Here is a 19,133-nt window from a genome sequence, read left to right as displayed (position 1 = left end):
AAAATAATCATGAATGGCAACCTTTCTTCTGGGTATCTGAATTTTTGTGCAGCACATCCAATATACGTGAGAGACTCCATGCTGACAGAGAGTTTTCATAAACAATAATCCATCTGAACCAAAGACACAGGCAGAGCTTACACTGTGCTCAGCTTTTTACTGTGGACGAAGCTGAGAATAAAAGACACTAAGCAACTCTCCCCAAACTACATAGTGCCAGCTGGCTTTTCTCATTCCTGTGTAGGACTTCTCTTTTACATCACTTACACAGTAAGAAAGGTTCCTTCTTCTAAATGGAATCTGTTGAGCTTGGAGTCTGAGCTGCATATGGGTGTGCTCTTTACCATACTTTATTATCTCAATAGAGAGAATGGAGTGAATACATAGAGGTCCAAATAGGAGGTAGTCTCTGTTAGAAAACCTAACTCTAGTTCTTCCTAAATCAGTATCTTCCCCTACCCTTCTCAAGCTTGTGAACGTGAACTAAAGCTTTCTCCATTTTCAATAAACCTAATGGCATGTTAACCATCGTCACTTGAGATATATGAGGACTTACTGTGGTAAAGCATCGGAAAGTGTCTAGCAATGCCTGACAGATTGTTAGCATTCAGTAACTTATGTCAATTCCTTTTTGAGATCATTATATGGATTTTATCTTTTATTCTACTCATATGATGTACTATATTGATTGATTTTGGATGATAAACCATTCTGGAATTCCTTGGCTAAATCTCATTTATCAAGTATATAATTCTTTTTATATGTTGCTGGATATAGTTTTCTAATATTTTGTTGAAGACTTTTTTGTGTCTATATGCATAGAGTTATTTGTTTGAAGTGTTCTGGTAATGTGTTTGTGTGGTTTCGGGATCAGAGCAACTTATAGAATGAGTTGAGAATTATTCCCTCTCTTCTATGTTTTGGAGGAATTTGTAAAGAATTGTATTAATGTTAGAACATAACAGTAAAGCACGTAGACTTAAATGTTTTTTTGTGGTAGGTTTTTTATTATTAATTAGAAATCTTTTATTTTTAAATGCCCATTTGGATTTTCTGTTTCTTCTTGAGTCAGTTTCAGTAGTAGAAGTTTATCTGGGAATGTATTCATTTCATCTGACTGATCTAAACTGTTTACATATAATTGTTCATAGTATTCTTTTATACTGTTTTTTATTTCTGTGAGTTGAAAAGTGATGCTACCTCTTTCAGCCCTGATATTAGTAATTTGAGCCTTGTCCCTTTTTTTCTTGGTCAATACAGCTAATGGTGTGGCGATTTTGCTGGATTTTACAAAGACATAAAGTTTTCTTGTTGTTGATTTATCTATTATTTGTCTACTCTCTATTTAATTGACTTCCTTTAATCTTTATTATTCTTTCCTTTTGTTAGCTTTAGGTTTGTTTGTTTATTTACTTAAGAGAGAGAGATAGAGAGAGAGCGCGCGCAGGGTAGAGGGCAGAGAGAGAGAATCTTAAGCAGGCTCCATATTCAGCATACAGCCCGATGTGAGGCTTGATCTTATGACTGTGGGATCATGACCTGAGCAGAAATCAACAGTTGGATGCTAACCAAGTGAGCCACCCAGGCACCCCTAGCTTTAGGTTTGTTAGCTTTTTCTAACTTCTTAACTTGGAAGCTTAGGTTATTGATTTGACATCTTTCTTCCTCTTTAATATAGATGTTTATAGCTACAAAATTTCATCTAATTACTAATTTAGCTACATCCTATGTGTTTGGTAGGTTGCTTTTTGTTTTTGATCATTTCAAGGAATTTTCTATTTCTCATCTCACTTCTCCTTTACCACCAATGATAATCTGATTAAATTTTACTTTCACTTACCTTAATCACCACCTTCCAGAAACAGGTCTTACATTGTTAAAATGGGAGAAAAATTATTATTGCCATGGAATTCTTATTTATAGTAATTTTATAATTTTTAATTCATTACATTATAAACAACTTATACACAGATATTCATTTACAACTAGTTACATGTCAAAACACTTTACAACCCTGCATAACACAATTTTTTATATACATACATATATCATACACACAGCTGACCCTTTTTTTCCTTAGTGTCCATATTTCTCTTTATACCTATTGTCTAGAATAGTCCCTGGCCTATAGAGTCACTCAACTAATGTCATGTTTGAATGGATTGATGAAACAATAGCAACAATGAATGTTTAAATACTTTCACATTCTAGTAGATACAGATTAATTCTTCAATTCTTTGAAACAGAACACTAATATTAACTCATGTTCAACTTTGCTTCCAAATAAGCCTTACCAAAGTAAAAATTCATGATCTGGTTATTTCTTCACCGCTCTCTGTGATTTTTATTCTTCACAATAATTTCTCTCAGGACTACAAATATTTAAACTGGATATGAATAATCAATCTCACTTCCTGATCAGGCCCAGTGTTTGGGTTTTAACATTACTATATGATTATGAAAGCGTAGAAGCTGGATTGAATTTTAAATGAGCTCACCCATAAATTCAATAGAGCCTGGTGTTTCAGAGTCTTCTGTTTGTTATTTATGTTCTTCCTCTGTCATTTAAAAAATGTCTTACACGACAGCAAACAAATATACTTTTTGTAATTGCAGATATTCTATCTAAACAATTTTGTTTAGGTATGTTTAAAATTTGTTCCAAATGAATGTTATGTTCTTTTTTTTAGCGGTATGTTCTGTTTATTTTTATGATGAAAATATATCAACAGAGCTCCTTTTTCTGGCGCAGCCTTTTCCATTCTCGAAAGGAGTACTTTGTTATGAATGGATGCCTTTTGGATTAAGTTCAGGACTGAGCTGTTTTCAGAAAATTACCTCCATTTTGGCTGACATCCCAGGGGTATTGGCATACTGTAATGACATTGTTGTACATGGGCCACCCATATTTTTTCATGATCAACAATTCTGGCATCTATTTAAATGTCTTCAACAACATTCTGTCACCCTTATCTTACAGAAAGAGCATTTTTGGAGTTTCTGGAATTTCTCATGCTTTTTTTCTATACTCTCCCATGGCAGGTTTAATAATCTAATATATGAACCATTTTTTCCCTATCATCAACTGTCAGTAGTGGATTTTTGTTGTTGTTGTTACTGTATTTTGTCTTTTAAGTTTATTTAATGTGTTCTTTCCTGTTATGATTTTTTTAAAGGCTGACCTTATCTTTTATTGTCTTCATATGTGGATGGAATTAAAACTCTGAGGCCACAACTACCATTTACAAACCCCACCTGCTTTTTTAATACTTTAAATGAATAACTCATAAATCATATAATGCCTTGATATCAATCATGTTCCCCAAATTGAGCAATGCCACAAAAAAACCTCTTCTCTGGCAGTTTCCTAGTTAGAAAATAGTTAGGAGGAAGTGAATATTATGGATTGTCAAAGAGTCCCCAAATTTTAAGTTACGTAAAGGTTACCTGAGCAATTTTCTAAAAAAGTAGTCTCCTGAGGCCTCTCCCCAGGGATATTTTTCTGAAGTTTTGCGATGAGGTATAGTCATTTGCATTTTAAGTAGCTCACCAGATACTTGATACAGGAAACATAAGTTATTCCACTGTCTTTTTCTAGTGACTCAAACTGCATTACACTGGTTCTCAAGTCTTATAAGGACTCTTTCTTCCTGAACTCTCTGGTATCTTGCTTTTAAATCTGTATATACTCACCTATATAATTAATTTTACATTTTATTCATGAGCCCATGTCATAGAACTATCTCAAAATTAGCTTTAAACCTTCCTTTTGTCACTTTTGTATTGTCTGATTGACTAACTCTAATGGGAGGGAAAATGGTTATAAATTGCAGCAGCCAAAGACAGTCCCTGAAAAATGGCTATAAATTACAACAGCCAGAGACACAGTTTCTGAAGAGCACATTGTTGCTGCCACTGTTAAGCAACTCATTTCCGTCATTTGAAGTTTAGGAGATATATAGGATTCATGTTTGGTGCTTAAGTCATTTTTTTTTTGATATAAAAATACAATCTACTATCCTGGGTTAAATTTGATAGGAGTACCTTTCAGACTTCAAGGAAGTCTACATGTTGAAATTCCTTCCTATCCTCATACAAATGAAGTAGATGATTTCCTACAGATATTTAGGAAAGGCTCTTATTAAGAAATCCCACAGTGAAATCATGCTCTTAACCCATCTGGGAGAAAAAGGGATTGGTGCTTCAACTCTTTCTTTTTTGCATGGACATGGATTTAATTATCATCTTGGAACAAAGGAGACTCTCAGAAGACAGAAGGCATACCAGAGGATGAGAAGAGACAAAGAAAGCTACAGTCAAATCAATGACAATAAAGACGAATACAGTATAGATGAGAATGTAAACCAAAGTGGTACAGCTTAGGAAGCCTGATGTCCTAAATAAACAGGACACAGTATATCCACTAATACCTGTAGCAAAAAAAGTTCAAGATTGCACAATAGGCGGCTTTATCTCAAGAAATATGGTATGCAAATTCCTCCAAAAAAGTCAGGCAAGAACTTTAGACCTGCAATATGACACCCTCTCCCTCTTTTTTCCCTACCCTCCTCCTACCAAACAGTTTCTGTTATCCACACCTTCAACTTTTCCATTCTCCTTTTACCATATTTCAAATTAGTGAAAGCTCTTTCATTCTGAGGTAAACCCGACTTTATTAGTCCTTAACTCATGGTTGGCAGGAGTTAACAAATTAAACTTTTTCTTAGAGGCATTTAAAATAAAATGTCAAAAGTTAGTAGGATTCTGAGGTGTATCAATTTCATTTATATCTTACTCCTGAATAATTCAATTAAAAGAATAAATTCTGGAAAAATTACTCAAGGTTAAGTGAGAAAGTATAACTTTTACTCATGATAGATAGATAGATAGATAGATGATAGATAAATGTAATCTTTGGATGGATAAACAGAAATTTACTATTCTTACTGTTTAAGAGTGACATATGAAAAAGATATTTAGTTTGGCTTAATGTGTTAGCGTGCAAAATTTACACTTTCTTACATGGCATTTAGATCCCTGAGATACTTAAATCCCTGAGAAGTACAGTGTGTGTGTTTGTGTGTGTGTGTGTGTGTGTGTGTGTGTGTGTGTGTGTGTTTTGTTATGCTATCACTTTATTGCCAGCAACCAAGGAGAGACTAACACATCTCAGTTCCTCAATGAATAGTTGTTAATTGAATGACTGAGTGAATAAAGAACATCTATTATCTAATTTGCTGTGGTATTTTCCATCTATGTTAATGCATATTGCTCATAGAGAAGTTGCATTTAAAGCCATTAGTATTTCCACATAGGGCAATTTAAATCCTGCCACTTATTTTAGAATTCAACTATTGAGCAAAAAATAAACTCCATAAAATTGAGACAAATTGAATAAGCAAAGTTGAAAGTTATAAAGATGTAAATGTAAATGGCGAACCTGAGTATTCTTTACACAAAGAAAAGTATTGTGACAAATCATGTTCAATTTATTAGTGAACAAACTTAGCAAAGTAAGAAATACATTTTATCTTGTAATCAGCAAACTCAATGTCCAAACACAGTGGCTGACAGAAATAGGAGACATAGGAGCAGAACAGAAAAGATTTGACATGTGTTGAGTCAGAAATTAGTTTATGAAAAATTCTTCCAATTATTAGACATGGAAAGTTGTCAACAGAGGGTTCATTCTTATTAAGTCCCAATCAAAATGGAGGATGACTCCACTCAGATATGAAAACATAAAACTCAGGGAATGAGTTTCCTATACTCCCTCTTTGACAAACTGATTAGTGACTATTACCTATTCAAAGAGTAATGAAGGTTAGACCTTGTACAAGAAAACTTGAAAGAAGGGAAATCATAATATATATATATATGAAAAATTAAAGTTTTCTCTAATTTGAGAAAAATCCAATTATTTGAAATTTTGTTTTCTTCATTTGATAGAATTATTCTTTATTATGAAATGACCTGTTTGTTTTTTCTATTTGGTAATTACATGTCCTGAAAAAATTACCTGAAAGTTTTGAAGAAAATAAAAAAAAATAAACTCACACACAAAAAAATAACTTTATATCAACAATGCTACAGGAGAAGCTAAACTATTTTTTATTTTCCCTATCACAACTATTTTACTATGTTGTCAGACAAAAGAGTGGTATAAAATTATGCAACTGAAAATAGAAGGGAAAGTGTTATAGAGTCACATCATTCAGTAGTTAATGAAAATGTTATACTACTTTTTTAGATATTGTGTTGTTCTGTAATTTGTTAGTTTTGAAAATTTAAAATTTGTTGTATGTTTCCTCATTCTAAAAAAATAGAATTTCATTAGAAATTTCATCCATTTTTACAATTACTTTTTTATATGTAATTTGAGTTACTTTTTTTAAACACTGTCTCTAGATTTTGTAAGCTTCAGGTCCCCAAATATCTACATGCCTTCCAGATTAACAGGATTTTTAGACTTTCAGCTGTATATGTATGGGGATTACTCATTCGTAGCCAGGCATGTGGAATTTCAGTAGTCCCATCAGACTAATACACTTGGAACCATATCAGAAGAGTAGCTTCTATGTGAAAGAAAAAAATGTTTTTAAAGAATTCAATGGACTGAATGTTTATTACCACGCCCCCTTCCACATTCATATATTAAAATTCTAACCCCAAAGATGATAGTATTAGGAAGTGGGGCCTTTGAGGGGTCAGGAAGGTAGAGCTCTCAAGAAGGGGATAAATGACCTTATAGAAGAGACAACAGAGAGCTCCCTCACCCCTTCTACCATGTGAGATTTTAGAGAAAGTCATCTGCGAGGAAGCTAGTTCTCATTAAATATTGAATAAGCTTGCACCTAGATCTTGGTACTTCCCAGAGTCCAGACCTGTCAGAAATAAATTTCTGCTATTTTTAAGCCATCTACTTTATGGAATCGTGCTACAGTAGCTCTAACAGACTAAGACAGAGGAGACCCAGTAGAGTGTGTTCAAGAATAAAATAGATGGTAAAGGCACCTGAGTGTCTTAGTCAGTTGAGTGTCTGACTCTTGATTCTGGCTCAAGTCATGATCCCAGGGTGATGGGATCAAGCCCCATCATTGGGTTCCCTGCTGAGCATGGAAGCTGCTTAAGATTCTCTCTCTCCCTCTCTGCCCCTTTCCCCTGCTCGCTTTCTCTCTCTCAAAAAGAAAAAAAGAATAAAATCAAGGGTAAAAATAATAATGACAAGTTAATGGAGTTAACTTATTAGGAGTTAAGTTATTTGGAGTTTCAAATTCTGAGAAATGAAGTAGGAGGGGAAAATGAAAAGACACTTTTGAATATGATGCTAGTGATAAGGAAGCATATTGCAAGAATGGGATTATTTCTGAAAGCTGGTGAAGTAATAGAAGCTATACTGTAATAATTGGAAGAGGCAGTTAATTTGAGGATGAAGTTGAATACCATTTAAAAGTAGCTTGTCAGTGAAAGGAGGAATGGAATAAGTAATAATAAGTAATAACTAAAGACATATTTTTGTTGTTTAAAAAAATAATTTTGTTTCAGATCTCTTCCCCTTTAAAGCCTGTGTCTATGTCCTCATCTCTTTTTCATGGTTGGGTGCCCTCAAACATGGCTCCCATACTCGTCATTCGTTAACATAAATCTATCAACATCACTTATAACATTAATCTTTCTAAATCCAATGGGAAACTTCTCAAACTTCATCCTTTCTGACCCCACAATAGCCTTGTGTTAATCGCTCTCTCCTTTTAAAAACAATTTATTTCTGGGCTGACTATTGCACCACACTGTCCTTGGTTTTCCCCTTGCTTAGACATATCTGCAGGCTCATCCTCCTCTATGTGCTGGAGTTGCTGTCAGCTCGGAACCATAACCTTCCATGTCTGACCCTGTATCTTTCTGCCCATTCGCATAGCGCTGATTATCCCCAAAGCATGAAGGACTCCCATATTCATGTCTCCTGGAACGACCTCCACTATGCCACACTAGCCCTAATTGACATTGTGCCCCAGTCAAACTGAACTCCTGATACTTACTAGTTTTTACACAAATATGGCTTGTTCAATTCTAAGAAGTAATTAGTTCCATTCAGTGACACTATCTATGAAATCCATGTAAATCATAAATCCAGGTGTCCCTTTTGATGACCTTCTCCTTTGTCCTCTCACACCCAGTTCATCAAGAGGTTTTAGCCATGTTTTTCCCCCCTCAATATATCCTAATTTTGTCTATTTCTTTCCATATCTCTTGTCACTTCACAGGGCCAATCTTCAGTCATATCCGTATTCATTAACCACCGCTTTAACTTCCTTCTCTACACAATGGCCAGACTGGGTATTTTGAAAAACAAATCTAATTGTGATTGCTCCTTTTTAACAATCTGAAGTTTTCCACTGCTCTTTTAATAAAAAACAAAACAGTTAACATAGCCAAAAATGTCATATAAATTCTGACCTGTGTTTAAATCTCCACTTTGCTCTTGTATATGCATCCTTGGATTGTATGCTGATGCCACATGACCCACATTTAGTGTCTCAAAATTCCTTTGCTTCTGTCACGGAGCTTTACACATTATGTTACTTCAGTCTAGAATATTTTTTCTCCTTGGCTTAAGGAACTCTTACCAATGTGTCAAATTTCAGCTCAAGCCTGATTTCATTAGCGACATCATATTATGTTATTATCATTTTATATCTATCTATAGATAGTTATATATTTGTGTATATTTGTGTATATTAGCATATATTTGTATATTTGTGTATATTTGTAGTTTCATATCTTTACAGGAATACATCACAATTAGAGATAAATCTCTATAGATAAGTCGAAATAGATTGATCATATATACCTTTCTAGGAATAAATGAGATTAAAATTCTGAGGACTGTCATTAAGAAATTATGCCAGAAACTCCATACTCACTCTCCAAATATAGTAAGTATTGAAAAAAGAGATGAATAAATCTTCACATCACTTTTAGAAAGGCAGAATAACCTCTCCTTTTCCTGGGATGGTCAGCGAATATGCCCTCTAGAGACTAAGTTGTAGGCTACAGTCAGTCAATCATCATTGAGCAGAAGCCCAGGGCCATTCAGGTGCTGAACTGTCCCAAACGGATATTGTTGGAACATTGCATTTGATAGGGTATAATGAAACGCCTTTCATTTCTCTTTCTTTGTGGCATCATGCATACACATGATGCATTGCAGTTGAAATATCTTACTGTGGCTCAATTGGAGGTTCTTACTCAAAATTTCAAACCTACGAAAGAATGCTGGCTATAATAATATTTCTACCTAAAAGGTGTATGTGGGGGCGCCTGCGTGGCTCAGTCCGTTGAGCTCTCGACTTTGGCTCAGGTCATGATCTCACAGTTCTTTGAGTTTGAGCCCCACATGTGGTTCTCTGCTGTCAGCACAGAGCCCACTTCCAATCCTCTGTTCCCCTCTCTCTTTGCCCCTCTCCCACTTGAACGTGCTCTTTCTCTTTCTCTCTCTCTTTCTCTCTCTCTCTCTCTCTCAAAAATAAACATAAAAAAAGGTGTGTGATCAATGTTAAAAACACAAGTAAGCTTGAGAACAAATATCCAAGTGGAATTCATTGTTGAAAATTATGGACATGTTTTTAGTTTCCCATATATACTGACAAACTGCTTCCCAGAAAGGGTACAGCAACGCACATTTCCACTAGAAGTGAGTTATAGTGCTGTTTACATATATCCTTGCTAGCATCAGTTATTATTTTTATCAACTGAAATTTGACACTTGGATGATTATGAATGTTAGTATCAATTCCTTTAATCAGTACTAAGTTAAATATTTTTTTCACATGCTTATAGACTAGGAATTATTTCTATTTATGAATTTCCAATGTAGGCTTTTTATTTATTTTCACTGAATGCTTATAATTATGTGTTCATTTTGTTAGAATTTTAGTATAATTGTAAAATAGTTACATCTGTCAAAACTGTAATAAGGACACGAGGTTGGCCCAAACCTTAAAACAAATACTTCTAATTTATATTAAAATTTGTTTCATTTGTTTATTCTTTTTCTTTCTGAATCCAGAAAGAAAATTTACCACTATCGACTTCAACCACTCTGCTCTAACATACCAGCCTTATTTCTGTTATTTCTCTTGATGTTTATATAAATGTGTGCTGTCATTCCTATCCCAACTTGAATAGCTTCTCCAGAGTAATGCTTTCCAATTACCTAATCTAAAGTAGACCCCCAAATGCAAACTGGTACAGCCACTCTGGAAAACAATATGGAGGTTCCTCAAAAAGTTAGAAACAGAACTACCTTATGATCCAGCAATTGCCCCACTAGGTAATTAATTACCTAAAGAGACAAAGAATACTTACTCAAATGGATACATGCACCTCTATTTTTACAGCTGCATCATCAACAATAGCCAAATTATGGGAAGAGCCCAAATGCCCATCGGCTGATGAATGGATAAAGAAGAGGTCAGCCACAAAAAAGAATGAAATCTTGCTATTCGCAACAACATGGATGGAGCTAGAGAGTATAATGCTAAGTGAAATAAGCTAGAGAAAGAGAAATACCATGTGATTTCACTCATATGTGTAATTTAAGAAACAAATGAATATAGGGGAAAAAGGGGGAAGCAAAACAAGAACAGACTCTTAACTATAGAGAACTGAGGGTTGCTGGAGGTGAGGTAGGTCAGGGGAAGGGGCAAATAGGAGATGGGGATTAAGGAAGGCACTTGTGAAGAGCTCCAGGCATTGTATGTAAGTGATGAATCACTAAATTCTACACCTGAACAAATGTGTAAATAAATAAATTGATTAATTACAATAAAGTAGTCACCCAATTATGCCCTGTTGTGTTATTTCCTTAGCCTTTATTTATTTTTATTTGGTTTTTAGCTTAGTATCGCTTTCCTGTGTAATTTGTTAACCCCTTGAATTCACAGGTCTTTTCTATCCTCACTTAACACTATGTACCTAATGTTTAGAACATATGTGCTGAACAAATACTTGCTTGATGAAATTTTACAACATCAGTGAAAAAACAGGTTAATTTCCTCCATAACTTCAAGTCTTTTCTGAATTGCTTCTACTACACAGCCTTTATTCACATAAAGCCAGCACACATGTTTACTTTTATTTCTTAAAAATTTGTATTGCTTTTGTGAATATGACCTATTTCATTTTGGGGAAGGAGGATTTAGTGTTTAATATTAGGATAGGTTAAAGCTGGCCATTTAATCTGGACCTCAATTTCTTCATCTATAAGTTTAATAATAGTCCAACCTCATATTTTGTGAGTGCATGAGAATTACATAATGTACATAATGTCCTTAGTTTGTTGTTACTTTCCTTTCCATAAATTCTATCACCTTAGAGTGGATATCACTCAGTTTGGAGGCAGCAGGAGCTTAGGAGAACAATGAATTTAGCAAGTTTCAGGCAATCAAATCAAATAACATAAACCTCTATGCCAATTTAATGATGGACGCTAATTCTGAAGTATCAGAGAATTTTCCAAGTTCTTTTTTCTCATTTACATTGCCAAGCTTCTACTTATTTATATTTTGCTCACTACACAAATCCCTGTTTAATTTTGCCAGAGGGTTTAGCCATTCCTCTGGAATGCATATATTGCATGCAAAATCCGCATTAAAAATCCCATTACAGAGCAAACTCTCAAAAAATGTTATCTATTACCACTTGGCAGCACTAGAAATATCAGGGCACTTTTTAATGCAATAAATAGAATCTAACATACAATGCACATAGTTGTATACATTCCTGAAACATATAAGCAATATGAAGTTTGATTTAATAGACAAGAAGGCATATTGGTCAGTGGAATTTGGCCAACCACTAAGAATCTCAGAATTAAAATAATAATAATAATGTTTATTTATTTTGAGAGAGAACACAAGCAGGGGAGGAGCTGAGAGAGAGGGAAACACAATCTGAAGCAGGCTCCAGGCTCTGAGCTGTCAGAAGAGAGCCCTATGAGGGATTCGAACTCATAAACGATGAGAACATAACCTGAGCTGCAGTCGGATGCTTAACTGACTGGGCCACCCAGGTGCCCCAGGAATCTCAGATTTGTTCAAAGTATTCTTCTCAAGAAACAGCTAAATAAAGCAATAATTTACAGAAGAGGGATTAGACACATAAACAGCATGAACAAGATGTTAGCATGTTGTTCTCAAATTTCTAAATTTAACAAATGCTTCTTAGCATGAATTCATTATAAATATATTCTTATAAGTTTATAAAGAGAATTTTTAATAAGCAAGAAATACCTTTAAGCTGCTTAAGTTGTCTATGCTAATTAAGAAAACTGGCTGCAAAGCTACACGTAAAACCTATTCCTCTTGTAATGCACAAAACAATTTTACCCATATAGTTTATCGTGGAAAAATGACTTCAGACATTTTCTCTTCACCCCTGATATCAGCATATTTGAAAACTTTCAATGAATAGATTCCATGTTTGACCAGTGCATTTCACAACCTCACTCTGCTGTTACTTTGGATTTCGATTTACTGAATTTGGGAAATAGTGTTCCTTAAATATTCTTCATTCATTTGATACTGCTGAGTGTAGGTCATCTCCTAGCCTTCCATGGTGGTTGCACTTTTAAGCCAATGTAGAACTGGTCTAAGAGAGAAACTAATAAATGATATAACATTTTAATTCAAAAGATTCCCTGACATTATGACATATTGATTTTTTGCTCTCAAATGTTTTTAAAGGCAACCAGAATTTGAATTATGTTCACTTTAAAACACGTATCTGATAAGCTTGACAGAATTATATCAGTTCACACCATTATTTTCTACATGAAAAAAAAGGAAGAGAATAAATATACTCTAAGATCGTTATTCTCTTTGTCCTGTAACTTCATGTTATGAATGACTTCACTCCAGCATTATGGCGTTTCCCCGTATTTGCTCACTAGCAGTTAGGGATTCTTTGATCTTCAAGGCTGCTATTGTATAATTGATCAAAGGTTTTGAAGCTGAGGTAGAGCATAAGAGATTGGATTCTGAAATGTCAGTTCACCCACTAACTTTGACCAAATATATTTCTGGACATACTATTAAATTCATAAAAAAAAGGAAAAAAAAACTTTTGCTCAATTAAATATTTTTTGAACACAAAAAAGCATTTTAATTGCCAATTACGAATGACAATTTAGGCATATATTCTAGGATTTCTTAAAATACATTATTTAATAGACTTTTTTTGGCAACATTCATATAATTAATTGTTTCTTTTGTTATTAAAATTAATAACAGTGCCAAAAATGTCATACTAATTCTAATCTACTAGTCTGAAATTAAATCATGCTTGTTGAATTTTGAAGAGTTCAGGCATTATGAATTACGCATAATATTTCATGCCAGAGGAGTTCTGACACAGGTCATTCTAAAACCTTGGAAATTCAATGTTAGCCTTCACTCTGTACAAACTGATAGTGTAGCTATTCAAAAAAAAAAAAAAAGTGAACTTGCAAAGCAAATGTCATTCTAACCTCAAACTACTTTTAGTGTGTTTGAATACCTGGCAGTGAAACTGACCAAAGACAGAAATGATATATTGCTCATGCCATTACGAAGGGAATATTGATTTCATTGCATCAACCAAGCTTAATTAAGGTGCAGTGGATGCTGTTTCTGAAGTCACCATATGGAAGGCTTGAACACCTCACTGCCTTCAAGTTAGGTTTAATGCCCGAATTGGGAGGGACAACAATGGTATTTTCTTGTGTTTCCCTCACTTCCTTCTGTTTCTCATCCATTTCCTTACATATCATACATTCAACTGCTTTTACTTTTTCAGTAAAATTTTGAAGATGAAATCAATGTTGTTGAGGTGTGAAAATCCACCACCAAGCTCCAACAGCACTTAATACACTGGTGGAAGACTTGGTGATTTTTCTATCTATTTGTAGAGATAACAAAATAACATGAAGCAAATGCTACCATATTATGGGAAATTTAGAAACCACCAGAATTCTGTTCTAATGTGAAATTTAATTTTCTCATTGTTTTCTTTTTTTTCCAGTGAATCTTAAGATATTTTTTCTCTATACATGTCCTAATAAACAGGTTTATTTTCAGAGTCAAAACCAATCAAGAGGAGAATAAACACAAAGTAGGTCATCCTTAGAACACAAAAGGATAAAACTTAGCCCTGATGTATCAAGGCTTTTCAAATACAAAAAAATAATAGAATATAAGGTGAGGAGATCTTTGGTTCCATTTAATAGAAAAATGTTTGAATACACATTATTGAGCTATTTCATCTGTGGTTCTCTCTCTCAAGTAGTTCATTCCATTCTTTTTACTTTTCTATAATTTGTTTCTTTTTTCAGGACAATAGATTTTAGCAATTTAATGCAGCATATTTTGTACCATAAAGAATGCATTTCTGAAAGGTGGAAAGTATCAGCACAGTCCTAATAAAAACTCAGTTATTATTTTCAGTCATTTGATCCATTTGCAGGCATTCAGAACACTTTAGACTTCATCATTCTGTCTTCTCATGCAGAGCTGACACCATGTTATTACCCAACATAGAGATCTTTTACAAATCCAAAAATAAGTCCTGACTTGGTGAATAATGGACTCCCACCACATATTTTCAAAAACTATACAGTAATTACACTCACATGGTTGATACATGCTGCATACTAGGTCTCTGGAAAATGAATACTAGTTTAATGAACATTTTATTTTTATTTTTTCAATTGTATTCCACTTTTGCTATTAGCTCAGTATAGCCTACAGCGCAGGAAATAAAATATCTCTGTTTCTATCTCTCTCTTTCTCCCCTCTAAAGTTGGAAGGAAAATTAATCTTTCTGGTAGTGTATTTATAACTTGCTATAACTTCCAAACCTTAACAACATTTACCTAAAAACATGTCTTGATGAATATTTATGGGACGATGGTAACATTTTTATCTTCATTTTGTTGTAATTTGCCTTTAGGTAAAATGTGAAGAAAACACAGAAACCACAATATACTAGTGTGGTAATAATACACAAAAATACACTCTCAAGTCCCCACGTACACCAGCATAATGTTAAAGGCCATAAAGTAAGAAAAATAGTATCTGCAAATGTTAAATGTATGGCTTGGTTTTATTTTGCAGGTAGTATTTTTGATTTTTTTTTCAAATGACATTTAAAAGCAATTCTTTGAGGACAAATAAATCTTAATTATAAATTATAATATGTTTATCACAACCATGTGAAAGTGCATTTATTTAAATTTTTTTATTCTTATAACATCTGTACATCATTTACAAACTCGTTGATTTAAAAAATAAGCATATGTCACTTTTTAAATGGAAAAACTTTACAACTGAGTTTTAAATCGGATAATAAATACATGTATTCATTTTCCATAGGTTGTATATATCAACTGACAACATTCCTAGAGTGTTACTATTTTAGATATGTGGGCTTGGTATTGATTTGAGGCAAAACGCTACTCCCTCATCCTCTCTCTTCACTGCTCCTGTCCTTGTGATTTTGGGAGAAGAAATGGTTTGTTCCAGTTTGTTGGTTTCCTTTTTCACTCTCACTTAAAGGAAGGATATTTGTAAATCTAATTACCTGCAGAGCACATCCTTATGCTAAATGCCTTGAGCTTCTGTTCTCACAATGTTAGGTGTGCACTTTTTGTTTGTTTCAGAGGTATGATGCTCAGGCTAATCTCACTTAGATGGGTGGATATTGAAAGACCATAACTGTTCTGTTCAGGTCCTATTATGTATTTTCACCCTGTTGGCTAGTACTATCTGAGCATCACTTACTCCTCATTTGTTCATACAACAAACATTTTTGTGGGCGCCTGGGTGGCTCAGTCGGTTAAGCGTCTGACTTCAGCTCAGGTCACGATCTCACGGTCCATGAGTTCGAGCCCCGCGTCGGGCTCTGGGCTGATGGCTCAGAGCCTGGAGCCTGCTTCCAATTCTGTGTCTCCCTCTCTCTCTGCCCCTCCCCCGTTCATGCTCTGTCTCTCTCTGTCTCAAAAATAAATAAAAAAAAAAAAGTTAAAAAAAATAAAAAAAAAAACACAACAAACATTTTTGAGATAGTATGTGCCAGGTGCTGTTCTGACTACTAAAGATACAAAGTCAAATGGAACATCATACCTACTCTAGGAACTCACAACCTAGTGTGAAATAAAGAAAATAAGTCAGTGGTTGCATTTCAATGTAAAATAGGTGTTGAGTGATTATACTGTGATAATCCAGACAAGAGGCATCTGGTTTCTTTTCCTTTTTGATCAGTAATTAAGGCTTCCTTGTAAAAAACCCATCAAAGAGCCTCCAATAAGGGCAACATATTAAACTTTGGTCAACTCATAACAACTCTTCTTGGTTGTTTAACAGATCATCTGTGGACACCACATAGAGGAGTGTTGCTATGAAAGAGGAATGTGAACTGTATCATGGGCCCCAAGTATGGGGTACAGGGGATAAATGTCCAGGGGAAAGATATGCCAAGGGTATCTTGAGTGTAAAAGGACTGCATGTTGAAAATATGAGAAAAGTCACATACGTCATTTTGGCTTAGATCTCTTGCTCTCATGTAAAACCTACTTGGAAGCATTTACTCTTAAAAGAGTAAAGGGTATAAAATCTTGCCTGTGCCCATAGTAGAACTGTTGACACACTGCAATAAGATTTGTTGCCTGTGACTTTTTATAGCAGTTATATTAAGGGCTTCATTAGATCAGTCTGTGGGATATGATACAGTGATATTAAAGCAGTAGATAGCTGGACATGTTCTATCAAAAGAAAGGATCCTGATGCATCATCAATGTTTCTCAGGCAATAAAGCAATTCTTGTAGCTGGTGCCAGTAGAGAGTACAGAGCATCTAAAAAACCTGGATGCAGAAACAAGAAGTAGGCTTTAAATATCTAGGCCTGAAGATATCAACAAACAAAAGCAAAGATGCAAACACTGAAATGAGAATTCTCTTCAGTCCATAGTTGGAAGCATAGAAATTACACAACTGTCTAATGTGTTAGTGGTAAATTCAGAGTGGACACATTTCCTGATGTGCAATAACTATAACTTTTAAGGCTATAAATGAATCCCTGTGAAAAGAATCTTGACAATTTTCTAGCATAGAGAAAAGGACACAAATAGGGACCAATAAGAGAAAATTCGAACTCTTTATTTAGTAAGTAAATAAAAAAAAACAGACCTCTGGTTATCACCTTTTAAAAATAGACTTAGTTTATTAGGCCAAATATATTTTTTGAATGCGGCTAAAATGAGCTTTGGCAAAACTCCAAAAGGAGTTTATTTTTCTACGGAAGTGGTCCTTGAAAGAGAAAGCTCTAGAAACTAATTAAAGAGCCCAAAGGGGAATGAATCCATTTTGTCTTCCACTCTGCAGATTTTCAGTTCTGATCCTTCAAACGGTCCAGTCTCAGGCCATAACAAAAAATTGACACAGAAGCAGAATGGACTAGAAGTTCATACCAATGAGGAAGTAGTGGGCTGTGTTTTGGCAAAGAAACTCACCTATTAATATGCCATCTTTTTCCTGAGACTTGAGTTTCTTTAAGAGTTTTTAAGTCTAAATTCAAATGGTGCAGAAAACAAACATGTAGAAGAAATGCACCAAAAAACAAAGAAACAAACAAAAAAAATAAGAAAAGAAAAAAAAATCTCAGCATCTACATTTATTGCAAGGTTTTGATTGACTTGATATATTGTATATATTGTATATACGGTTTTGCTCCAAAATTAATTTACATAAGAATTTTGAATGACAGCCATAATGATAATCAAGTCCACTTTTTATTGCTTTCTATGCACACAACACTGTATAAAACATATGATTACATTTTACTCTTCCCAATGATCCTGCAAGGTATTGTTAGCCCCCTTTTTTTTTTTAATTTTTTTTCAACGTTTTTTTATTTATTTTTGGGACAGAGAGAGACAGCATGAACGGGGGAGGGGCAGAGAGAGAGGGAGACACAGAATCGGAAACAGGCTCCAGGCTCTGAGCCATCAGCCCAGAGCCTGACGCGGGGCTCGAACTCACGGACCGCGAGATCGTGAACTGGCTGAAGTCGGACGCTTAACCGACTGCACCACCCAGGCGCCCCCGTTAGCCCCTTTTAAAATTAGAGAAAACTGAGGTTATCAGAAACTTTATTTTACTTTACTATTAACTTTCTTACTTTTTTTAGCAAGAATTACTATAAAACTCCACTCCTTGGGCCAGAGACCCTTGTGGTGTCAGAAAGATTTGCCCCTCATGTAACACACTACCTACACTTGTGAGTTCAGTGGCCAGCCAGTGGCCTCAACTGCAAGCTTTAACAACATGCAGAGAGATTTTCAAATCTACTGTAGTTAAACTACTGGCAGACAGCATGGCAAATAAAGTCAAACAAATTCTAAAGACTAGTCTTGTTAGATTGTACCATCAAGTCCTACTTTGTGCCAGAAAACGTACTTAATATTTTTATGTATACAACTGCCTTGAGTACTTTATAAACTCTGTGATGTAGATACTAACATGTGCAGTTCAGATAGTGAAAGTGAAGTTAGAGGTATTGCAAATAACAAAGTACACTCAGCTAGTAAACATCATAAGTTGTATTGGAACAGAAATTGGTATTACTCCAAAGTCCACACTCAATTAGATACCTAGGTAGCCACTAAAAAAATAAATATTAAACTGAGATAAGTGATTATTTCCAGTTTCCTACGTGTAACAAATAAAACCAACATAACAGAGTATGTTACGTCTAGTTAGAACATCATAATGTGTAGTTAAGTCAGAATGTCATCATGTCTACTTAGGATCTCTTTTTCCCTTTTATCTCCCTGGAAGACCTACTTGTCCATCTCACTGAGAAAAAAGCGTATGTATTTTATTTTACCTAAATTCAGTTACCACTGGCTTACTTGTATCTTGCATCTGGAAGTCTCTCGGTGTGAGACTTCCTATGACGGTCACAATCACGTTTGTCCAAAGAGCAAAGCACAGTGACTGACACATCTAGGACTCACTCTCAGAGAAACCCAGAGATAAATACACAGATAATTTTAACACCTCTGGTCATGATGGTTCTAAAGGAAGTATGGCAGAAAG

The 19,133-nt window shown here is 34.6% G+C and overlaps 1 non-coding gene across 1 annotated transcript; it reads right to left on the bottom strand.

Moving 5' to 3' along the window:
* Positions 1-18,214: 18,214 nt before the first annotated feature.
* LOC113604736 (small nucleolar RNA SNORA62/SNORA6 family) lies at positions 18,215-18,366 on the bottom strand. The gene has a single exon (XR_003426757.1). It is a non-coding gene; the product is annotated as a small nucleolar RNA SNORA62/SNORA6 family (small nucleolar RNA).
* Between the last annotated feature and the right edge of the window lie 767 nt (positions 18,367-19,133).

Source organism: Acinonyx jubatus, chromosome B1 (genome assembly GCF_027475565.1).
Source record: "Acinonyx jubatus isolate Ajub_Pintada_27869175 chromosome B1, VMU_Ajub_asm_v1.0, whole genome shotgun sequence".
Taxonomy (NCBI): domain Eukaryota; kingdom Metazoa; phylum Chordata; class Mammalia; order Carnivora; family Felidae; genus Acinonyx; species Acinonyx jubatus.
This window is presented reverse-complemented; position numbering and strand designations above follow the sequence as displayed.